Raw genomic sequence first — 6,000 nt, forward strand, 5'->3', positions numbered from 1 at the left:
AGAGATCTCTCCTAGAAGCCGATAACGTTTTCTAAGACAATACCGGCATTCTGCTCTTCCATTGTCTGTCTGTATCTTCCCTCTTTTGAAGGGAGGCTGGGGGACATTTCAATTCAATGGTTTATATAAAGTTAATTATGCTGTGTTACAGATGAGCCGCGTTTAGTAACTGATGCAGGGTATTGTAGAACAGACGATCTCTTGGCGCAGTTAAGTGGTGCGGTGATTGGCAGCTGGGTATCTAGTACGTGACTAATTGTGCTTTCTTTATGTGAGATGATACAGTACACAGCACTTTGTTTCTGGTACGCATTGTATACAGCAACTATTTTACCTTTGTTACGGTGTCAACTAGTAGCCTAGCATTGCCTAGTCCTATTTAGTGTGCCGATGCTGCTGGGGGGCACAGCACCCCATGTCAGTGGCAGCCAGAGGACCCTCCTTCCAGCAATTGGGAAGAACTTGGCTTTTGTGTTGTGGGACAGTGGTATGTGGTCATTAAGTCGACAATGTCTAAAGTTTATCGTCAACTTCTTTCCAGTGTCGAAAAACACTGCTCACTCGTATGGGTCATTAGGTGGACCTCGGTCAACGCATGAAGAAGATTGACATTTGTTTTGTTTTTTTTAACCGGTTTCTTCATGATCCAAGTGGGCATAGCATTAAATTATAATAGTGCACAGAGGCACCTTGTCTGCTGTGTTTATGAATATGCTGCCCATGTCGACATGTACATTTCAAAATGAGAACCTTGTGTTGATCTTTTTCTATGCCGACCATTTTCATGTTGATATTTTGCTTGTATCTGCCCTTTGTTCACGTTGACCTAACCCACATTGACTTTTTTTTTTGCCGACATATTAGATATTGACCTAATGACCTATACAATGACTGGGTTGACACAAGGGAAAGTTTAACGTGAGTTTTGCACTTTTTTTGGTGTCAATGTCATCACCTGAGCACAGGGACCGTTTGTTACCGCATTACCACGCTTTCCCGGCTATTTTGCTGCTGCTGTGGGGGAGGCAGGCTCTCCTCCCTGCTCCCGGAAGAGGATTTTCAGTGCAGGGAGGAGGAGGTCACAGGTTCGGGCTGTGCTGCCCGGACACAGGTGGGGGGGAGGCGCGAGGCGGCGGGGGTCCGTCAGGGCGGCGTGGGTGCGTTAAGAAGCCGTGCGGGTTTTGCTGCATATCAAAATGTGGTTAAAACCAAGATTACAGAGTTTTTACCGCACATTTAGATTAGGGAATCCCGCCCCTAGTGTCCACGTGGAGAATAAAGTATAAAAAAATTCCAAATAATGACTTTTTGGTACTCTTTACCTAGAACGGCGCCCGCGATCAGAATCGCGGGCGTCGGGGGTAAAAAATCGCGGGCATCGCGGGTAAATCGCGGGTACACCAAAATCGGGTACCCGCGATTACCGCGATTTTCCCATAGGGAACAATGTTAATAAGCCTGATTGACCGCGATTTTACTGTAAAATGCCTCAATGCCCGCGATTTTCCCATAGGAATCAATGTTAAATGGGCTACAGAGCCCAAATAGCCCCAATTAACCCTTAAATGTCCCCCCAATTTTTGTACGCCACCCCACGATCCACGCCAACCCGAAGCGTGGCGAGCGCAGCGGTACGCGTCCTCCGACCTTTTCATGCCCTACTATCCACGTCGGCGTGGAGTTGAGAATAGAATAGTGTGGCGAGCGCAGCGAGCCACCGAGCCCGAAGCGTGGCGAGGGGACGCGGATACCTTCACAGGTAAACGCGTCCCTTCGCGGGCTTCACAGGTGTCCGCGTCGCCACGGACACCTGTGAAGTCCGCGAGGGGACGCGTATAACTGTGAAGGTATCCGCGTCCCCTCGCGGGGCTCGCTGCGCTCGCCACGCTTCGGGCTCAGTGGCTCGCTGCGCTCGCCACACTATTCTATTCTCAACTCCACGCCGACGTGGATAGTAGGGCATGAAAAGGTCGGAGGACGCGTACCGCCGCCCCTCGCGGGCTCGCTGCGCTCGCCACGCTTCGGGTTGGCGTGGATCGTGGGGTGGCGTACAAAAATTTGGGGGACATTTAAGGGTTAATTGGGGCTATTTGGGCTCTGTAGCCCATTTAACATTGATTCCTATGGGAAAATCGCAGGCATTGAGGCATTGAATGCAAAATCGCGGTCAATTAGGCTTTTTAACATTGTTCCCTATGGGAAAATCGCGGTGATCGCGGGCACCGCGTCGCGGCCGTTTATGTGCTGCCCGCGATGTCGCGATCACCGCGATGGGCGCCGTTCTAGGTAAAGAGTACCGACTTTTTTTTAAAAAAAACAAGCGTTCCATTGCTCTTTGAGAGTAAAATCCTGCTGTAAACGCTAAGTCCTTGTCCCATTAAACTCTGACTGCTCTGGTTGGGGGAGGTGGAGGAGATAAATTCTGCAACATTTATATTGTCTGCAAAGATGCTGCGCTAAGCAAAGTCCTCAAATTGTTCTATTAAACTTGGACGAGGCGCTGTGAATATAACTGGGACCCTTCAGCATTGGAAGTGAAACGCCGTCAGCTTTTCCGGACTACATGTGAAAAATCCCCCCATAAACCAGAATTTAGTTTTCTGTCCCCATCCTGAATGCAACATTCGCCCCTGAAACAGACCAGAAAACTCCTTTTGTTTATAGACTGGAAGGAGAGAAGACAGCAGATTTACCTCGTGCAACGCTCCCATCCGCTGCAGTAATGCTGCCGTAATGGTCTGGTGTAATACCGGAGCCTGATACTGGTACAATTATACGTTTGCTTCACTGATGTATTCCGTGTTCCCGTCAGCATAGAATGAAAGCAATGATGTGATGGGTGATTTATGTGGAGCGGGTTCTTCACGTTGGAACAAATATTCATTTTATACATTTAAAGTTCCCTCTGCATCATTTGTGGTGGGGTAAAACAGTGATTCTCATCCTCGGTCCTCAAGGACCCCTAACAGTTCACGTTTTCCAAGTCTCCACACAGAATCGCAAGTGAAATAATTTGCTCCACCTGTGGATCTTTTAAAATGTGTCAGTGATAAATGGGTGCACCTGTGAGGACTGAGGTTGAGAACCACTGGGATAAATGATCGTACTCTGATGTGAAGATTTTTTTTTTAGTTATCTGGATCATAGATCAAGATGGACAAAAGTTCAACACAAGATAAAGGTTGACATGGAGATGGTCGACAAATGAAAATGTTGACATGACTATAACAATTTTGTTTCCTTTTTTTGGACTTTTTTCATGCGATCCATGTGGAATACTATTGGGAATGATACAGCGTGCTGAGCGGAGCACTACACTAATTGGGGATCCATGTTGACAGGTGTCAACAAAAACTTGGCAAACTCACGTCGACCTTCGCAGTCAGCGACTTTGACGACCACTCCTTAGTAATTATACTCTGTGACTTTCCCTGCACGCACACACATTAATCTTCAGAAACCAGTTCGCCTACCATTATGTTTTGGAATGGTGGGATAAAAAAAACACTAAGCGCACATGCAGACTCCAAACAGATGCCTCTGGTTTAATTTGTACTTTAACCCCTAGTTAGGGAGGGGGGCATTGGGAGCACCATAGATACTTGTTTAATTCTAGCAATATAACAAAAAATCTGACCCCCTTTATGGAATAAATCAGCTGCAATTTATATCCCACCCAATTCCCAGTCCAATGATAGGTTGCCTTGTCCTGGAGCTCCGCCCCCTAGGTGACTGAGAACCCAGACCAACAGGTGCATTGTAAAGGCTCTATTTAATGCAGAATGTTTTTTTCTGAATGCCCAATCCAGGCCGATAACAGACCTGAGCGATCGTTTTGCACATTCACAATTCATGAAGCGAGAGAACCGTATTCTACTAAACATCTTCTATATGTCGTTTTTGAATATTTTATAAGATCCACTTTGCTAAACATTTGCTTAGCTCGGAGTCTTCTGTTTGATGTCAGTGCTTGCTGGCGGAATGCTCCCAGCCTTGCATTTTGCAAGGTCTGGCTAGATAAATCAGATTTCCAAGTTTATACCTTTTAATCCCCTTAAAGCGTGGTGCCTCCTTAGCTCCAGGATTAATGTGTCCACCACAGATAATCCGTTCTCATTGCCTTGGTGTGACAATCCGATTAGCCACCTTCTGCCCCCACAATGCTCCAAGTGTAGAGATGTGGGGGTGGGTGGAAGGTCCGTGGATCACCACTAAATCGGAATCACAAGTGACTTGGTATATTAGGTTTGCTCAGAGCAATCGCAACTAATTATGGAAATGTTTTGGTGCTTATGAAAATGTAATAAATTAGCATATTAGTGCCGCGGCATCAGTATTCACAGTATATGTACAGAGGCTTAGAAGACCCAAGAACTGGAAGCTAATTACGCTGAAGGATAGATGTATAAAGAATGGTGGAGTCTAGGACCCCGATACTTGGACTAGCACTGTTCTCTCCTGTCCAGTCATGTCTCTCCTGCAGAACCCCCAAAGTGTTCAGTAACTTATCTGCAACTGTGTCTGGCATTCCAATCCTGGGGGTTCCTGCTCTTCTTTATCGTGGGTGCCACCATCTTGGACTGTATCTTTTGCTACTACTAGTGGCCTGCATGAGAAATATCATTATTAGGCCTCCCAGCTTCACGCACACCTTAAGCATATACAGCTAGATTATGAGAAGCTATTTTGAACTGCAACCTAGAAACTTTCCTACAGTGAGAACCAAGATTGTGTACATCAGTTGTCTACTCTCTGGTTGCATGCAGTATGCGGATGGGATGCCAGCGGTCACATAATCCGTGCATAGAAACCTGACAGGGACTATGTAAGTACACTTACACCTCATCACAACCCTCCCAATCGTATGCCTACCCCCCCCCCCCCCTCGGTGCCGTTCACTCTCCCCACAACCCTCCCTACTGGATGCCTAACCCTCCCCCCCCCCCCCCCCCCCTCAGTGCCTTACCCTATCCCCACAACCCTCCCTACCAGTGTCTTACCCTCTCCCCACAACCCTCCCTACTGGATGCCTAACCCTCCCCCCCCCCCTCAGTGCCTTACCCTATCCCCACAACCCTCCCTATCAGTGTCTTACCCTCTCCCCACAACCCTCCCTACTGGATTCCTAACCCTTAGCCTTACCCTAACCCTCCCCCCTTAGGTACCTATAGTAACCCTCTAACGCCTACCCCTATACGTGCTTACTGATACTCCGATTGCCCCAGCTCTTCAACTGTAGGTGTAAAAGGCTTACCAACACAAGATGGGTAGATGTATCAATCCTTTGAGTGAGATAAAGTGGAGTAGTTACCCACAGCAACCAATGCCAAAGCTAACATTTGCATATTTTCGCTCTAGCGAATCCAGGAGAAATCGCAGGCGTGCATTTTTTCTTTCCACCTCTGAATTCGGCCATACATCAGTGGTACACACTGGGGTCAAGGCTGGCAGCAGATAAAAACTAGTAATGATAAATTGGTCAGGGTCAAGACAGGAGCAAACAAAAAAATATTCAAAACAATCAGCAGCAAGAACTAATAGACAGGATCATAATTTCCGCTACACCCAAAGCAGGGACTGTCAATGGTGCCAGTGTAACTTAATTGCACCTTTTGAAACCCACAACAGCCAGCTCCAAGACAGAGAAGTGGCCAATGGGGGAAAGGATGCTGTTGGTGTTTTTAAGACATGCAGCGCTAAAGTTGGAAGAGCTTTGATGTCAGCAGCCAAAGTGCTAAATCTGTTTCCAGACGCCTGTTACAAATGACGCCATGACCACTGCCACCTCTAGTGCCGCCTTACTTGCTACACATGGTGGATGCTGCCATTGTTTATCACTCAACCAATAATTATTTTTTTTTTAAAATGCTTATTTTGATAAGTAGCGCTTAGGTTCATGATGCTGCTGCGTCCTGAGATCCAGAGTCCATGAGTAAATCATTGACTTACAACATGGGTCCTCAAACTGCGGCCCTCAAGATGTTGTGAAACTACAAATCC

This window comes from Crinia signifera, chromosome 11, assembly GCF_055691185.1.
Source record: "Crinia signifera chromosome 11, ASM5569118v1, whole genome shotgun sequence".
In the NCBI taxonomy this organism is placed as follows: Eukaryota; Metazoa; Chordata; class Amphibia; order Anura; family Myobatrachidae; genus Crinia; species Crinia signifera.